The sequence below is a fragment of the Lissotriton helveticus genome, chromosome 1_2 (assembly GCF_964261635.1).
Source record: "Lissotriton helveticus chromosome 1_2, aLisHel1.1, whole genome shotgun sequence".
Lineage (NCBI taxonomy): Eukaryota > Metazoa > Chordata > Amphibia > Caudata > Salamandridae > Lissotriton > Lissotriton helveticus.
This window is the reverse complement of record NC_136058.1, coordinates 316,029,713-316,049,639: the sequence shown is the minus strand read 5'-3', so window position 1 is coordinate 316,049,639 and position 19,927 is coordinate 316,029,713. Positions and strand designations below refer to the sequence as shown.

Genomic DNA, 19,927 nt, shown 5'->3' with positions numbered 1-19,927 from the left:
CCACGATACAACTGGCATCCTACTCCGGGGCTGGCCCAGATATAGGACTGGAGTCCTTTGATGTCCGGACCCTCGCGCCTGGGGGCCAGAGGGGCCGGGAAGATGGTGTCCAGACACCCAGCAGGGGGGTGGAGCCAGCACCCAGGGATGCCGGGGGCGATCGATACCAGGCGTCCGGGGACGGCTGGAGGCCCATCGAAACTCCCCTTCCTCCGGGATCTGTCGAGTGGCCACTCGACCACCTGGTTAGATCTTGGCGCCTCGATGTCGGGGCTCCGCTGGGGCCTGGGCCGGGGCCGAGGCCACGTGTTCGTGACGTGGTGGGCCCAAGATGGAGTCGGGCGAGGCCTCGTGCTCAGGACGTGAGGGGCCCATGATGGAGTCAGGCCGGTGTGGTGGCCCGTGATGGTAACCGGACCGGTAGTGTTGGTGCGTGCAGGACCGGGCGGAAGGGGCCGCCCGAGACTCTGAGGAGAGCCGATGTCGTCCGGGGCCCGCCATGCGGGAGGGGTAGGACCACGCCATGAGGCCGGGTCCAACACCCAGGATCATAAAATTGGATTAGCGCACCACCAGGGGGCTCAGATAGTCTCCGAGAGTATCTAGAAAGTTACCTACCGGTCCAGGGGGCCTGTAGACAAGTGTTCCGGCGAATGTGGTGTAATAATCTATTTTGAATTTGAAGCAGAGGTTCTCTGCATACTTTAGTTCAGTGGTATGCGATGTGGAACATTTCAGGTGGTCTCTGTAGATGATGGCTATCCCTCCTCCCTTTTTCCAGTTTCTGTCTAATCTGGGGATGGTGTAGCCCTGGGGAAGTGCCTGCGCTACGTTTGGATTAGAGCAATCTGACAGCCATGTTTCGGTGACAAAGAGGCAGTCAAAGGCGTGATCAGTTCGCAGATCGTGCACATGTAGGGCGTGTTTTGCTAATGATCTGATGTTTATGAGGCCGCACTGGAGTTGTTTGTGATAGGTGTTGGTCATGGGCAGAAGGGTGGACTCCCCCTTGGGGCTGGGCTCCGGGTTCATGGCGCATCTGCATGTGGCACAGGTGAGGGGGTTACCGTTGAATTTTGTAAGAGGTATAGTATTGCAATTTCTGACCTGTGTGTTTATTTATTTATAGTATTTATAAAGCGCTCTGTAACCCTACGGGCATCCTGGCGCTACATAAATATATTTGGAACGCTGAGTGTCCTGAGTAGAGGGTGGTCCTTTATTTTCTGGGCAGTTAAATTTTGGGGAAGAGCCATGTTTTTACTTTTTTTCTGAAGGTCATCAGTTCTTCTGTTTTCCTGATGTCAATAGGCAATCTATTCCACAGACGGGCTGCCGCTATACTGAAGGCTCTGCCGCCATAAGTGGCTTTCCTAATCCTGGGTATACAAATGAGATTGGTAGAAGAGGAACGAAGAGTCCGAGTGGGTTCATACAACTTAAATTTGTTTTGTAGTGGTAGGGGGCCCATCCCATGCACTGCCTTAAAGACAGTGCATAGGGATTTGAAAAGGATTCTTTGGTGAACCGGCAACCAATGTAATTCCGCCAGTGCGAGGGTGGTAGAGGATCTTCGTCCTCGGGAAAGTACCATCTTGGCTGCTGCCGCCTGGATGCTCTGAAGTCTGGAAGTGTGTATAGTTCTTCCCTGGAGTAGGTTATTTTTGGCAAGGAACTGGCAGCATTTCTGGCCCTGGCCGCGGTTCGGGCACGGACGGGTGTAGACGGGCTTGCCTTTGGCGCGCCTTCGGCACACCGCGTGGCATGGCGCGTCCGCTGCGCTTCCGTGCCATGCTTAGGTTTTATATGCAACTGCCTTGGTAGGGCTAGAGCGCCAACCCTGCCCAAAATGGCCGCTCTAGCGTGCAGATGCAGGAAGTGAGGGTACGGTGGCCTCGTAGGTACTCCGTCCGCACAATCAGCATGGAACAGCTGCGGTGGATCGGGGAGACCAACTACCGGCCAGAAATGTGAGTATTTCTAAAAACGAGAGTGTGCTCAACACAATGATATTCACAGTATTGAAGTTAAAATTACCGTTTTAAAAATTGTCAACAGAGCGCTAGTGCAGAGGTTGCAGGAACCTGACAGAACTTCAGGCTGATAGTACGCTCCCTGTTCTCTTCTCCTGTGCTGATCTGCTGTTCTCTACCACCCCACCTCCTTCTTTAACTCCATGTTCTTTTCTCCCGTGTTGATCTGCTGCTCTCTCCCACCCGCCTCCTTCTTTAACTCCCTGTTCTTTTCTCCAGTGCTGATCTGCTGCTCTCTTCCACCCACCTCCTTCTCTAAATCCCTGTTCTCTTCTTTTCTCTCGTGCTGATCTGCTGCTCTCTTCCACCCTGCCTCCTTCTCTAACTCCCTGTTCTCTTCTCTTCTCCTGTGCTGATCTGCTGCTCTCTTCCACCCCACCTCCTTCTTTAACTCCCTGTTCTCTTTTGCTGTGCTGACCTGCTGCTCTCTTCTTCCCCACCTCCTTCTTTAACTCCCTGTTCTCTTCTCCTGTGCTGATCTGCTGCTCTCTTCCACCCCTCCTCCTTCTTTAACTCCCTGTTCTCTTCTCCTGTGCTGATCTGCTGCTCTCTTCCACCCGCCTCCTTCTTTAACTCCCTGTTCTCTTCTCCTGCGCTGATCCGCTGCTCTCTTCCACCCGCCTCCTTCTTTAACTCCCTGTTCTCTTTTGCTGTGCTGATCTGCTGCTCTCTTCCACCCACCTCCTTCTCTAATTCCCTGTTCTCTTCTCTTCTCCCGTACTGATCTGCTGCTCTATTCCACCGCCTCCTTCTCTAGCTCCCTGTTCTCTTCTCTTCTCCTGTGCCGATCTGCTGCTCTCTTCCACCCGCCTCCTTCTTTAACTCCCTGTTCTCTTCTCTCTTGTTGATCTGCTGTTCCCTTCCACTGCCTCTTTCTCTAACTCCCTGTTCTCTTCTTCTGTGCTGATCTGATGCTCTCTTCCACCCGCCTCCTTCTTTAACTCCCTGTTCTCTTCTGCTGTGCTGATCTGCTGCTCTCTTCCACATACATCCTTCTGTAACCGCACACACACATACATGCAAACACGCACACACACATACAACAACACACATACAACCACACACAACCACACACACACACACACACACATACAGCCACACACATACAACCACACACACACAACCACACAAACACACACAATCTCACACACAACCACACACACAACCACACACACACCCACACACACACACAACCACACACACACAACCACACACACAACCACACACTCAACCACACACTCAACCACACACTCAACCACACACACAACCACACACACAACCACAACAATACACCCAACCACACACACACAACCACACACAACCACACACAACCACACACACAACCACAACCACACACAGACAGCCACACATACAACCTCACACACACACAACCATACACACACAACCACACCCATCCACACACACAACCACACCTAGCCACACACACAACCACACACACAACCACACACACAAGCACACCCAACCACACACTCATACAATCACACACAGCCACACACACACACAACCACACACACACAACCACACACATCTATTGCCCTCACTCTACCTATCTATCTCCCTCACTCTATCTATCGCCCTCACTCTATCTATCGCCCTCACTCAAGCTATCTATCGCCCTCACCCAAGCTATCTATCGCCCTCACTCTATCTATCTATCGCCCTCACTCTATCTATCTATCGCCCTCACTCTATCTATGTATCGCCCTCTCACTCTATCTATCGCCCTCACACTCTATCTATCGCCCTCACACTCTATCTATCACCCTCACTCGAGCTATCGCCCTCACTCGAGCTATCGCCCTCACTCTATCTATCGCCCTCACTCTATCTATCGCCCTCACTCTATATATCGCCCTCACTCTATCTATCTATCACCCTCACTCTATCTATCTATCGCCCTCTCACGCTATCTATCGCCCTCACACTCTATCTATCGCCCTCACACTCTATCTATCGCCCTCACACTCTATCTATCACCCTCACTCGAGCTATCGCCCTCACTCGAGCTATCGCCCTCACTCTATCTATCGCCCTCACTCTATCTATTGCCCTTACTCTTTCTATCTTTCGCCCTCACTCTTTCTATCTATCGCCCTCACTCTATCTATCTCCCTCTCACTCTATCTATCGCCCTCACACTCTATCTATCACCCTCACTCGCTATCTATCGCCCTCACTCTATCTATCTATCACCCTCACTCTATCTATCTATCTCCCTCCCTCTAGCTATCTATCGCCCTCACTCTATCTATGTCACCACCACAGCATCACTCAGGGGCACCACAGCATCACTCAGGGGCACCACAACATCTCTATGCGCTACCACAGCATCACTGAACGCCACAGCATCACTCGTCGCCACCACAACATCACTCAGCGCCACCACAGTATCAATCTGTGCAACCATTCAACAACAACTGGTTCAAATATGTTCTCTCAATGTTTCAAGCTTTATTACAAATGTCACAAAAAGATGTTAATATTTCACTTCTGTTCCTGGATTTTCGTCACAATAAAATACACTGAACATAATCTTCACAAAAGTTATTTACAAAAGTTTAAGCTATTGCCATTTAAATTACAGTAACTTTTATTTAAGTATTAATTAGTTAAAAAAATTAAAAGCCATTGTTATTTGTAATATCAATACATCTAAGTCACGTAAATACAAAACATGTTGCATTACAAATGCTATAGGTATCACATTTGCAAAAGATAAAAGTATTGGCATTGTAAATGACAAAGCTATTAATTTCGCTATTTTCAAAACCAATACATAAATAAACAAGCATTTACAATGCAATGGTTTCGCCTTTTGAAAAGTTTGAGCTATTGGCATTGTAAATGACAATTTTTATTTATGTGTTGGTTTTGAAAATAAATAAATAAATGACATTGTCATTTACAATGCCAATAGCTTAATCTCTCGCAAATGCGAGACCTAAAGCATTTGCAATGCAATAGGTCGCGTATTTACGCGAGTTTGAGCTAATGATATTGCAGATAACAATGCGTTTTATTTATGTTTCAAAAACCAAAACATAAATGAAAGGTCTCTCACACTGCTGTCTCTCACACACTGCTGCCTCTCACACACCATGCTCTCCCACACACCATGCTCTCCCACACACCATGCTCTCCCTAGAAGACTCACACTGCTGCCTCTCACACACCATGCTCTCCCACACACCATGCTCTCCCTAGAAGACTCACACTGCTTTGTGCTGGATAGTGCGAGTTGATAACCTGTAGCTATAGGAACTGGTTACTTCTAGATAGGGAGCAGATGTAGCGATCTGATAGGTTTGCTTGCGCAGTTAATTGTTGGCTACAGAAAACTGTAAGGAGGGGGGATGGAGATGGTATGGCCAGAGTGTATAATCATGGCACTTAAAGTACTGGACAAACTGTGATTGAGTTAGTGTCGACGGGAAGCATGAATCGGGCAGAGCAATTATTTTTGTGCAGAGCGGGACATCACGCAACCCACCCCTGCAAACGACGGGAGGGGGGGGGGCAGGAACGGGAACACGGACAGCGGGAGGGGGGGCAGGAACGGGAACACGGACAGCGGGAGGAGGGGCAGGAACGGGCACACGGACAGCGGGAGGGGGGCGGGAACAGAGAGCGGGACATCGCGCAACCCACCCCTGCAAAGGACACTTCCGAAATGGCGAAAACAAAGCTAAAAAAAAAAAAAAACACGCCCACAGCCGCATGACGTGGGCAAAAGCCTAAAATTCTCGGCAACGCCCAATAATCTTCTCCGGCATTGACGGACAGATCTCTGTTCCAATGGCTAGCCTCCATTTATGGAGCTAGCCAATGGAACAGAGGGGCGGGACTACACACAGCATAATCTAAACAAAAGTTTTCGCCTGCCCAGCTTTCGACAGGCGAAACCTAAAAACTAGCCCCTCCCAAAAAAACAAAAAACATGTGCTGTGTAATACTGTAGGGTGCGTTAGGAGACCAACTAGAGAGCTCAGGCCAAATTACTAGCACCAATGGTAGGTGGGAAACACATGCCCCTCAAAGCGAGCAGATATCCCGTCCTTCCACAAGAGGGGGGGGGGGCAACCAGACAGGACTTTATAGTGAGTACACATACACACAAACATCTTATAGGACAAACGTTGCACAGAGCGCGTGTCATACACAGATGACAAGCAGTCCTCGCTATGAAGAGGCCGTGTGTGTTGGCACATCTCACAACGGAGGCACGTGTCATGCAAAGAGTGGGATAAGTATCGTATGCTGAAGACACAGTTACACTGTGCAGGGAGAGAAGGGTCATCTTGCAGTGCGAACATACATCTATCAGAGTGCTGACTGTGAAAGAAAGATGCTTATACTGAGGATATATATTTATATATACACACACACACACCTCACAGTAAACGCACACACACACCTCATAGTGAGTACACGCACATGCCCCAATGAAGGCGGGTGTACAGTGAGAGCACGTGCGTCTGACAAAGTATCCAAAGTAAAGTGTCCGGGTACATGAACCTCTCACACTGATGGCTCATGGACACCTTTTCGTGATAGCACACATTCATCTGACAAAGGGCACATGTATGTGGAGATCTCACAGTAGTGACACGCATGCAGCTTTTAGTGAGAGCATCTACATCTGACCCAATGTATAATGTACCATGCACCTCTCACCGTGATAGCAGCTATGCACCGTATAATGACAGCACAAGTACACCCGATGTAGCGCACACTGTGAAGTGTCCATGTAGGCGTGCACATCACACAGATGTACACCTTATTATAGTGAGAGAACATGTGATTCTCACAATGAGGACACGTGTGCCCCTTATAATGAGAGCACGCGTGCCTCTCACAGTGAAGGGACCTTACACTGGATGCAGAGGGTCATCTCACAGTATGGGCATGCCAACACCGTACATTGAGAGAACGTGCGCCTTACACAACAAGGGCATATTTATGCACCTTAGCGTGACAACACTTAGATGTGACAGAGGGTGCACTGTGAGGTGCTCACGGATGCGCACTGATTTGCATGTTGCTGGATCTAAACTAGAATGACATGGGGAACAAAAAAACCGATGGATTTAGGCCCAGATCTCTGTACTGGGGTGAATGTTTGACATTGTTCAACATTCTGTCCATCAATCATTTTTCATTTATTTAGCTTTATTTCGAAATGTAAAAACAAATCATAAAAGCACATACAATACAATCGCAAAAACATAAAAGGTAAATTTCAGTCTAAAAATTATAAAGGTACAACAGTACATGAATAAAAACAAATACGTCAATACATTTTATTTTATTAAAAAAATGACGTATGTTAAAAGAGGATTAGATCAATAAGATAAATCAACTGATCATTGGGGGCAGGGGAGTAAGATAAGTTAATTAAGCGTGGAGATAAAGCGATCGCTCGATATATGACCACTTCTGCCCATCCAGTAATTGTTAAGTTCTTTTTGACGAGACGACAGAGCGTAAGATGTTCTGGGATAGAAATCAGTTAGACTCCAAGTGGATATAGGCCCATCTCCTATCTGTGGCTGTCGAGATTGAAGGTATGGGACAACATGTTCATTCTTAAATTTAACAAGTACCAGGTCACCCATAGTATGTTTTGGGAGGGGTCCTAACCAGCCCACCCTTCTGACGCTTAGTATGGTACCATCAATGTTGGGTGGGAGAGGTCTATTTTTAGATAGCCAGAACACTACCTTGTTTCTTAAATCCTGGTGGCGTTCTTGTTTCCCCAATGGGAGTTCTGGTACACCCGAGAGGACGCACACAATGGGAGCGGCCTCTGGTGGCAAATCTAGATGATTTGTTTTTTTGTGGCGTATTATGACAATTGGCCGCAATTACATTATGAGGTGACATATCTTTGTTTGGCCCTTTTCTAGGCTGGGAACTCCGTGAGATTGTGACTGACTTCGGGGGGTTTATGTTTGTACTGTGCGAGGTTAGTGATTGATTGTGTATGTTCTTGCTTTGTATGTTAGTATTGGGCGGTTCTGTGGGGGCTGGACACAGTAAGTGAGAGGGTCCTGCCTTGGTTCTTAGAACTAGAGAATTTGCCTTAATTGCTTCTTCAACCCCCGAAAGCCTATCCCCTAAACTGGTCATTTTGTCAATTAACAGAGAGATTATTGACTTTATCATGATTTCAAGCGAGGCCAGTAAGGAGGCATTGGTAGATACTTTTAATGTCACACTGCTAGGGGTATTAGGGGATGCGGAAATTGTGGTTGGTAATTGCTGCTTGGCCTGCGTCCCCGTTTGTTTAGGCCCAGCTCTCCTCCTTTTAATAGAGGAGACCTGGGTAGCAACAACGGAGTGTGAGTTTACTATTGGGCGTGTAACAAGGGGAGTACCCTGTGAGATTTGGGTAGGTTGAGGTGAGCAGCTGATCCTAGGGCTAGCCATTGCCATGGGGGAGATAGGAGCTCTAGGTTGACGGTCTCCTGATTCCACAGGAGCATATGTGGATCTACACATGTTATTTAATTCCTCCAGTAATGATATAGGTTGGGATGCTTTGACAGACTGCAGAGACAAACACACACTGGGTGAACTATCCATAGCTGGTGAGCGCTCTATTCTCTCTAATTCGCAGGCTATTGGGAGAACAGAGTTCTTAATGTAATAATCCATTGTTCCCCTAAGCGAATTACTCTGGTTGAATGATTTACTGATGCCCCCCTCACAATTCATGACAGAGTAGCTTATAATAGAGGGCACTGATGCAATATCACCTCCCCAATGAATAGCTCTCCTGATCCGCTACGATGACACTTGGGAGAGACCTGTGTGAAAGTAGGGTTAGTCAAAGGGTGTCTATACCATAGGTCCTTCCCCTTCTTTTCTTAACGCAGATCCAAGAGGGGTGCCCCGGCCCGGCCTCCTCTGGCCTATGATGGCCACAGATGGCCCACCCTCTGCCCGGGCTCCGCCCGGCACCGCCCGCGCGCGTCCGCGACGCGGAGGAAGCTGTCGGGATTTAAGCGCCTCCAGGCGCGCTGGGCAGGAAGTGGGCGTGTTGTCCTCCCAGGGCAGGCTGGGAGCTGTAGTTTCCACCCCGCTCCGCGTCCGAGCGATGTCACCAGCTCGGCGGCGGGGGAAACCACAGCGTCAGGGACCCAGAGATAGTGCAGTGCCCAGGAAAGATCCGGGATAGCAGGTGAGTTTAGAGCCCCCCTCTGTGCACCCACTCCGGGTCAAAAGCGGCTCCCCATCAATCATTCTTTTTGCATTTGTCATCCCAAGGGGACGGGTATGTCCAGTTGTGGGTCTCGTACCCCCCTCTATGCCATACAGAGGCCTGCACTAAGCGCCCTCTTGCGCACACGCAGGCAGAGATCGAGAGACTCACGGATGAAGTGTGAGCGTGAGTGCTTCAAACACAGGACTGTTGTAGGCACTGTCTTGCGCATAAGCAGGCAGAGATCGAGAGACTCGTAGATAAAAGCCTGAGGGGTGAGTTTGACGCGGATCCGTGAAATAGGAAACCCTACTCTCCCTCCGAGGTGCACGTGTTTACATCGCCTCGGTTTGCAAGCTATTGTTAACAGGTCCGTGCACGTTGCCCAGACAATGAGTAATGTTGGTTACATGCCACCCTTTCTAACCAACTTCAATAAACCCCCATTGTCAAAAGGAAACATCAGTGCTTGTCGCTCCAGGCAAAAGGGCCGGGAATGCACGCGTGCCAGCCGTGCCCATGTGGCACAGGATTAGGTGTGCAGTAAAAGAAGAGGGTCAGGGTCAGGCCCAGTCCAAGAGGCAGATTCTTGGGCGCGCCAGACTTGTGAGGGAGAGCTTTTGTACCAGCATCCGGGCCCTGACAGGTCTGTCGAGTCAGCTGGAAGTGAGCTGATATCTCTAGGTCAGGCACGATTACCCGTCCTTCTCTCTGTGCCTGCCGAGTGAAGGGAAAGCGGCTTTAGAGCTCACCACGCTGCTGAGAGCGCTACTACTCCTCAGTGCGGGAGGGGGGGGGGCTGGGGGCTGGGGCAGATCAGGCACCCACCATGGGGGTGCACTGAATGAGTGCTGGATCCGTGTAGCTCCTTGATGCAGGTCGTTGACTTCATTTCAAACCCTTAACAAGTGTTTTGCGCTGTTTTTTCAATATCATATTTAACAGGCACGTCTTTTATATTGGCAAAAAGCGTATAGTAGTGTACAACGTGATGCCCCACGCAGCACGGTAGGCACAGCCTTTGATTAATTCTCCAGAGTCCTGATGAGTCATCTCAGTGCTGCGCTGTCACCTCGAATTCTGCACTACAGCTTCTGATGACATTTGATTTTACACAGAGTTTGGACTAAATGTGAAAAACGTGGGGGCATATTTTACAAGTATCTAAACAGAAACACAAATACAAATACGTGTGTTAAAATGCCATTGAATACTTCTTCCCCGCCACTGCTTTTCAGGGTGACAACCGTCCACCATGTTTATGTTCAGATGTTTCAGACTCACCAGAATCCATCTTTTTGATCTATATGTGCAATTTAAGTATAGTAGAAAGCAGAAAAACAATGAATGCACTTTGTTGTGGTTTGTCAACCTGATTTGTCACGGACAGCGGGAGGGGGGCAGGAAAGGCACGGACAGCGGGAGGGGGCGGGAAAGGCACAGACAGGGGAGGGGGGCGGGAAAGGCACGGACAGTGGGAGGGGGGGCGGGAACGGGCACACGGAGAGCGGGAGGGGGGGCGGCGGGAACGGCCACTCACCTGGACCTGGACTTCCTCCGGCGGCGGTTGGCCGCGGAATGACCAAAAGAAACATGGACGCCCAAAAAAATAAACCCCGCCCACCGCCGCACTGACATCCTAAAAGGGGCTGGATGAGAAAAATTCTCAGGAACGCCCACGAGTCGCCGCACAGAATGACAGATGCCTCTATTTTCCAATGGCTAGCCTCCATTTATGGAGCTAGCCAATGGAAAACAGAGGCGGGACAAGCCCACATACTGGTAAACAAAAGGTTTTCGCCTGCGCCGAAAAGCTGTGCGGCGCAGCTTTCGACGAGGCGAAACCTAAAAATGTGTCATTTACAAGACCAATAGCTCAAACTTTCCTAATGCGAGACCTATTGCATTGCAAATGCTTGTTAACAGGTAAAAGTGACGTACGGGTGGGTGGCGAAGGGGGCTGTTGGACCCAGCCGCACGGCATGGTCCTAACCCTCCCCGCATGGCGGGCCCAGGACGACAACGACCCTCCATCAGACCCCAGGCGGCCCTTGGCCCGACCTTACACGAACCACCAGCGAGAGCAACCCCCCTGACACACCATTGCTCTCCTCCCCTGGAACATGGCGGACCCAGCACATCCCCAACCCTACCGGCCCGACTCCAGCCTGGCCCATCACGTTACGAGCACGAGGCCTCGTCCGACTCCATCTTGGACCACCACGTCCCGAGCACGTGGCCTCGGCCCCGGCCAAGGCCCCAGCGAAGCCCCACATCGAGGCACCAAGATCCCCCCGGGTGGTAGAGTGGCCACTCAACAGATCCTAGAGGAGGGAAGTTCCGATGGTCCTCCAGTCGTCCCCGGACGCCTGGTATCGATCGCCCTCCGGCCTCCCTGGGCGCTGGCTCCACCCCCCTGCTGGGTGTCTGGACACCATCATCCCGGCCCCTCTGACCCCCCAGGCGAGAGGGTCCGGACATCAAAGGACTCCAGTCCTATATCTGGGCCAGCCCCGGAGTAGGACGGCAGTTGTATCCAGGAGTCGAGAGCCCTGCTGACGCTGTCGCGGCTGACCCCGAGAAAAACTCCTTTTCCCTGAAACCTGCAACCATCTTTGGAGCCTGCTGGCGCTGCCGCTGTCCATCTTAGCTGAACCATCTTTGGAGCCTGCTGGCGCTGCCGCGGTCCATCTTAGCTGAACCATCTTTGGAGCCTGCTGGCGCTGCCGCGGTCCCTCTTAGCTGAACCATCTTTGGAGCCTGCTGGCGCTGCCGCGGTCCATCTTAGCCGAACCATCCTTGGAGCCTGCTGGCGCTGCCGCAGTCCATCTTAGCTGAACCATCTTCGGAGCCTGCTGGCGCTGCCGCGGCCCAGATTCGCTGAACCATCTATGGGACCTGCTGGCGCTGCCGCGGCCCATCCTCTCGGAACCCCCCGGCTCGAGGATTGAGAGCTGTGCGCAGGGTATCCCTTCCGTCCTCAGGACAAAGACTATCCCGCTACCCTGTCCCCTATTTACGAGACTTTTCAGATCCCTCGATCTGCCTGTACCTATCGCTGAAGATAACCAACCTTTTATTCTTGATAAAAGCCTAAAGAACTTATCCTCCTGTGTGGTGTCCATTTGTAGTGGTGTGATTACTCTGCTGTACGAACCTAGGAGGGGACCCTCACCCAGGAGGCCTCTCACTCACGCTCGGCTACTCCTCGACGGAGGGGTGGACCTAGGGGTGGTCAGTCAGACATCTTCTGCCTCCCCCGGGACCGCCTTTCTAACAGGGGCTTGTTAATAAGCCCCCTGCTTTTTAGAACTGTGGGCGCTGAGCACCAGCAGGACCCGGCCCACTTAAAGCCCTGACCTGCCTGACGAATATCTGGGGTTGGGATGGACTATCCTGAGAAGTGAGGTCAGATTGTATTTGGGCTAGTGAAGCAGGTCAATATTGGAACATCGGTTGTATTGTCTTTTGTATTGAGAGGAGAGGGCTATTTACGTTCACATTCATCCTACAGATGCTTTTACAAAAAAAACACAGAAAGTATCATAAAGCAGTAAACAAATGTTTTGCAAACTACAAACTAAGGAAACATACAAAACAAAGACACACTTATGAAAAGAGACCGCGGTCCGGGTGACTGGGAACAGGACAAGAACCTCCGCTCAGTGAGAGACCTGGGCTGCATGGTGTAAAGTGATCTGCGTGCAGTGAGAGCTCTTTGTGCAGAGAGACCTCAGGGGTGCGGAGTTCAGTGATCTACCTTCAGTGAGAGCTCTTAACTGTGAACAGAGTCGGAGTGATCTGCATTCAGTGAGAGCTACCCGTGTGCACAGGGAGCTCTTATCTGTGCATCGGTCACTGGTGTTCAGTGAGATTCCTATTAGATGTGATTGTAGTGCACTCAGCTGTGCAGGGTCAGTGATCTGGATTCAGTGAGAGAGGTCACAGCTCTGCAGCTTTCACTCATATTCATTGATGGGCATTTCAGCTGTGCAGGGTTCAGGCACGAGCAGCCAGTGAGAGCTCATGTGCTCTGATGTTTTCAGTGACTTGCAGTCGGTGAGCGTTTGCTCACCTGTGCAGCGATCAGTGAAATGTGCATTGGGTGAGAGATCTCTTACTCGTGCAGCCCACGGTGATGAGCATTCAGTGAGAGACACGATGCTTGTGCAGCATTGAGTACTATGCATTCAGTGAGACACGATGCTTGTGCAGCATTGAGTACTATGCATTCAGTGAGACACGATGCTTGTGCAGCATTGAGTACTATGCATTCACACGATGCGTACTACCACTGCGTCTCTCCAGTTGCCTTGAGGACTCATTGACGATAAAGATGCCTTCTATGGGTTTCCGTAGTGTAGTGGTTATCACGTTCGCCTAACACGCGAAAGGTCCCCGGTTCGAGACCGGGCGGAAACACTTTTCCTTTTAAAAGATTAATCCACAACAGTTATTTCCAATCTGTTTATACATTCAGCTCCTTCTAGGAAAGGCAGACATCGGACGACTCTTTCTGTCCCTTTACAGACAGACAGCAGGACATCCGCTGCCATCCATCACTCACAGGCACTGCACACGCTGCAGGCACTGACACAAGCAGACACCAATGTTTACACAAACACAGGCACGAAATGTACAGACTCTGAACACAGAATCATAAAGCACAAGTGAGCACAAGAGAGGAACCTCAGGGAGACTGAGTTGTGATGGTGGGAGGCTCAGGCACTGGGTTGAGAGAGTTAGGGATTGAGAGACCTGGGCACTGGGTAAGAGAGTGAGAGTGGCCCGTGGCATGTTTTTTTAAACAAATGTGGCCTTGGTGGTAAATATTATATCAGTGACGTCACATCACTTTTTACCTATTGGCTCCAAGTTCGCTTTCAGCATATTACACGTTTCCATTGTTTTTCTCTCAATTAATTCATCAGCATCTGTCTCACAAAAATACAAGTTGTGGCAAAAAATACAAAGTTCTGGAAATAAAAAGTGGGGTCAGATTTGAAATCCCTTTAAAAATATGGAAAATAATACTCCCCCTTGTGGAAACCTACTTGATACATTGTTACAAACACGCTGTCCAGTCACTCGTTGTAAGGATAATAAAATATAAACTAGTAGCAAAGCTCGACACAGTCCCCTTGCAGCACTGACAGGACGTGTGGTTTGGTACAAACTATGGGGGCGTATTTACAATCCTCTTGCTCCACTTTTCCCATGTTAGAAATGACGCAAAAGTGGCGCAATGGCCTTGTAAATAAGCCCCGAGATGTTTGCTTGTGATCAGAGGGCTCTGGAGTTCGTTTTCAATCACTGACACCATAAATGTATTACATGCAGAATGTTGGACGTCACGGCTGCCCACTAGGCAGAAAACAGTGTCTGACTCTTAAATGTAAGTGAAAACTTCTGTACAGGTGTAGTCGTTACTGGTTTAGGAACCCAGGATAACAACAGAGGAAAAGTTATAGCGATCGAAAAAAAAGTAAAAAGCACACCCAAACAAAAAAAATACTCTTCATTTCAAATCTGTTAATAAAAGTGCATACATCTGAATCGCCCGAATAGGGACTTGAACCCTAGACCCTCAGATTAAAAGTCTGATGCTCTACCGACTGAGCTATCCGGGCTCCATGGAAACTCAGTAGCTACCGGTTTTTTTGATTATGTGAATGCTGGTGATGTTATCTCAGGTGCACTTTCTAGCCTTGGGCACCTGGATTTCAACCTCTCTAAACAAACATTGCTCACTCGAGCCCCCCTGAATCCAGCGCCTGGACTCTCACTTTCAGAGTTCCAGGCGCCCCCAGTCTGTTTTCATAAACCGGCCCCCAGTCTGAGACCGCACAGAGGCGCAGGAGGGGTTCAAGTCTCACAACCACAGATTGTATATTGAAGATATTGCCAGAAGCTGAAACACTTAAAAGTGACGCGATGGTGACGTAATCGAAGTAAATCCATGTACAGTGTGCGGGAATCCGCTCAGAGAAAACACTGACCAGGTGACCTCTGACCCAGATGGCTTTAAAAAGGTGTCATGGCTCAAATGTACAACCTTTCTGCACCGTGACAGATTAACAGAACTAACAGGACCCGTCTGTGGCAAACACACCTGTGTGGGCACCTGTTTACAGCACACTGGCACGGGGCAAGGGGCCCAGCACCCCCTCTTAAGTGACCTGCTGGACACTGGTCTAGTGTTCCCAGTCCCCACTATCCTCATCAGCCCCAGAGATGTGTGAGAGCTGAGTCGATGGGTTTATCTCTGAAAAATAAAAGCACCCGTTGAAAAACTCCAACCTTCTCATTAGAATTACGCTTTATGATTGTGGGTTATCAAAACTATTCCTTAATTTCTATATATTTGATGTATTTCTGTAGTTTGAGTATTGTTTTAGTGTAACCTCTTTCAGTCAGTGTCCAGGGCTTCCAATGACCCATCAGTGGGGGGAGGGGGCGTCAACAGACATTAAAAGAGTAATAATAACCACTATGTCACTAAGATGTGTAAAATGTGAACCATTTGTTATCCATGCCTCGAATATTGGGCCCAATATAAAGTAATCAGTGTCATTAAACATGAAATTCTATTTTTAAAAATCCCTCAAAAGCACAATCAATCGAACAGTTTTGAAATAAAAAGTAAAAAAATCTCCCTTCCCTGACGGGGAATCGAACCCGGGCCGCGGCGGACAGAGCGCCAAATCCTAACTGTTGTGTTCTAGTGTATTCACGCCTGTGGCGCAACAGGCGTGCGGCGTAGCCCAACGTGACTAGAGTCAATAAAAGGGGTCCCAGCACGCACGTACGCCAGTTGGCTATGCCGTGCAGACCCAGTAACAGCAATCTGGTGTCCGAGTCTTTATTCACAGTCCCCACGTGCTAGGCCCTCTGGCACTAGAGTTCCCTGTGTAGTGCCCCTCACACAGCATAACACCAGCCACCCCCACGACACAACAGCTGGCGACGAGGGTGGGCGTACCCTCGCTGTGTGCCGTGTTCCATCCATTGGTGCGGCCGCGAGCTCTCTCATCGGCTCGCGGCGCTCGTGCCCTGTGGACCCGCACGCTGTGCGGCAACCTCTGAGGGGACCTGACCTGGTGGTTCCGGTGGTGGCGTCAGTGCTAGGTGAGCCGCTGTGCCCCGCGACCCACTCCGGCCGTGTTTGGCCGCTCCGACCCACTGTATGCCCTATCGCGGGCAGGGCCCCCACAGGGAGAGGCGTTCACAGCCGTGATCCACTGAGCAGGCGAGCCGCGTTCCAAGCCCCGGGCAGCGATCCATTCCAGCAGACCGCTAGTGCACATATCACGCTGCTGGGTGAAGCCGCGTGTGAGGATCCGCGACGCTCCCATGCTCCAGCCATGCCCCCTTCTTGCCGTGCACGCTGCGGGGGGAAAGAAATCGGCACTTTCACACCCCAGGCCCCGGAGACAAGGGGAGGAGAGCGTGTTAGGAAGCCCAGGCAGCCGGAGAGCTGGTGAAATCCCTGGTAGGCAGCCCACCATTCCAAATCTAACTTGGAAGAGCCCCACGTGGTGGGTGAAGGCTCAGAGGTACATACACACCCGGTGGGTGAGAGTACAAAAGGCCAACAATAAGGCACTGCACGAACCTGGGAGGGGTAATCCACGCACAGACCCAGGGGGTCACAAGTACTCATGCCCAGTGGCCTCCAGCGGTCAACAAGCATTGGCACATCCAACTCACAGCCTAACTAGCTACTCTCAAGAGCCAATCACACGGTCGCAACTTCACCTTATCAGACCGAGTATCCGCGCTGCAAACATGGCTACGATACCCCCAATTGAACCATTCCTGGTGGAAGGCTCACCATCGTCATTAGCCCCGAAGTGGAAGGACTGGGTAGACCGACTACTAATATTCTTTGAGGCCACCAAAGTACATAAAGATCAGAAACGCGCCATGGTCCTTCACTTAGGGGGAAAATATGTTCATAATATCGCCAAGACCTTAGTGGAAGTTCCGCCGTAGAATCACCACTCACTCATAAATGCCCTGAATGCGCATTTCGAGCCCATGGCCAACCAGGACTATGAGAGGTTCATATTCAGGCAAGCCAGGCAGCTGCCGGAGGAGTCTATGGACACGTATCACGCCCGGCTGAAGAATCTAGCATCTACATGTGGATTCGCGGACGCCTTTGAAGAGATACGAGGACAGATCATCCAAGGATGCGTGTCTGCCAAACTCAGGAAACGCATTCTCGAAGAGTCCGGCAAACCACTGGCGGACATCCTGACCCTAGGGCGCACCAAAGAACTGTCAAAGGCCTGAGCGGCCCACATGGAGGCTGCCCTCCAAGCGCCGGTAAAAGCTAAACCCGTCAACAAAGTGACAGTGAAATCCCCGACGAAATGGAACAAGAGAAACCAGGGGGCTGCCACAGGGACGTCGCTAAAGACATGCGGATACTGCGGGGGATCACCTCATCCCAAAGCGGAATGTCCAGCAAAAGGAAAACGGTGCTCAGGGTGTGGGCGCTTCAACCATTTCGAGAAGGTCTGCCGCTCTAAGAAATTTCGAAAACCTCGACAGGTAGCGAATGCAGTGCCGGAAGGTGACCCAGGCCAGAGCGACATGGATGATGATGAGGAGGAGGAAAGGACAGTGCACAAGGTACACATGATTGGCACAGCCACCCACCAGGCTAGGCGGTTACCTCAGTGCGGCATCCGAGTTGGCGAACAGGAACTCATGGCCGTGGTAGACACAGGAGCGTATATAACAACAGGGAGGGATTTCGAAGAGGACAATATTTAAAGGGGTCCAGTGTACGCGTCCTATCTTGGGCAGTAACAAAGAAGTGTACAAAGTTCCCCTAAGTGTTAGTGTCACTGGAGGATCTCTCTCTCTCTCTCTCTAGAGTGAAGATGTATAAAGGCGTCAGAGAAGAGTAGTCCCTTGGCGGAACTAGGGATGCCTCATACAACTTACTAGCTACATGACCGCTGTCATTTTGCCAGAAGGTTGTCTCGTCTCATCATCGGCTTCCTGCTCCGTCGTCAGGCCGGCGCTGCAATGCCTGACGGGTAGCACAAAGTGCTACACTCTTGTGGAGATCTTTTGTTCCTGGCCGATGATCGAGTGTGTGTGAGGGGCCTTAGTGAAGGAGTGGTGAGCGTGAGGGGGTGTGAGTGTATTAAAAAAAGGTTAGTGTAGTCTACTAAGACACCTTTATTCATGTAGCTCACTACCTTGTTAAAAGAAGTGAAGGGAGGGGTACCGGGACTCAATAACCATCGGAGTTGGTCTCGTTCCACCCTCGCCTTGGGTCAGGTCGACATGTTTCATGCCCTATCGGCAATTCTTCAGGACCTTAGTCGTGCTCATAAACTCGTATTCAGCCCACTGGGGCTAGGAAGTGCGTGGTATACAACCTGGGGGGTCACAGACAGGAGCCGGTAGGTATCCTGCAAAGGAGTCCACCCCTCAATACTTTAATGTTGGTCCACACAGTCTGTTCTAGTGGGATCTGCACTGTCAGGTCAGTGTCTTTGCAGCACGGGGAATTTTCTACTAGGCACCTAGATCCGCACTCGGGCGTGTCGCTCGGTCCGTAGAACAGCTGGCCAGGAGCGACCATTAATCTCATGGCTGCTGCTCTTCATCAAACGATGGACCCGCCTCCAGTGCTGAGTCCGTCCCCCATCACCGTATTCGCTTATGGACAAGACACACCTCTCAAGATTCGAGGGAAATTCAAGACGTCCATTTCGCATGGAGGTAGATCCATCACCACCAACGTCTTCATGTAGGAGGATGGGCAAGGCATGCTGCTGGAATGCCGAGCAGCGGAGGACCTGGGAGTCGTTACATTTGCTTTTGGTGTGCACCAGGAATCTATCCTGCAACTCATAACCAAATTCTCAGATGTGTTCAAGGGCATCGGGAGGTTCACAGGGAAGAAAGTACACCTCCACATCGACCAGACTGTCCAGCCGGTGGCCCTAAGGCATTGTCGCATTGCATTCCATCTAAGGCCGCTAGTCGAAGAAGAACTTAAGAAGCTGGAAGCAGCCGGAATAATAGAAAAAGTAACCGGCCCCACGCCCTGGGTCTCACCCATAGTGGTCACGAGAAAACCTAAGCAGCCAGGAGCCGTGAGGATCTGTGTTGACATGCGACTTCCCAACGTCGCCATCAAGCCGGAGCGCCATATAACACCTACTATCGACGACCTCATAGGAGAAATGGCCGGAGCCAGCTGGTTCTCCAAACTAGACCTGCGGTCCGGCTACCACCAACTGGTGCTTGATGAAGAGTCATGCAACATCACGACCTTCTCAACCCACGTGGGTCTCCGAAGGTACACTCGTCTCAGTTTTGGCGTTTCCAGTGCGGCAGAAGTATTTCAAAATGTCATACAGGAGCTAATCGCTGACATACCTGGCGTGATTAATGTCAGTGATGACATCATGATACACGCTCGAACCATCCCGGAGCACAACAACTGACTGGCTCAGGTGTTTCGGAGACTGAGGGAAGCTGGCCTCACCCTACACAGGGAGAAATGCGAGTACTTGAAATGAAAACTACAATTCTTCGGATACACCTTCTCAGCCGAGGGTGTCAACCCGGATCCAGACAAGGTAAAATACATCAAAGAAGCCGCGCCTCCCACCACAGTCACGGAAGTCCGGAGTTT

The 19,927-nt window shown here is 50.5% G+C and overlaps 1 non-coding gene across 1 annotated transcript; it reads left to right on the top strand.

Moving 5' to 3' along the window:
- The first annotated feature begins 13,607 nt into the window (after positions 1 to 13,607).
- On the top strand, positions 13,608 to 13,680 carry TRNAV-AAC (transfer RNA valine (anticodon AAC)). Its single transcript has one exon. It is a non-coding gene; the product is annotated as a tRNA-Val (tRNA).
- The last annotated feature ends 6,247 nt before the right edge of the window (positions 13,681 to 19,927 follow it).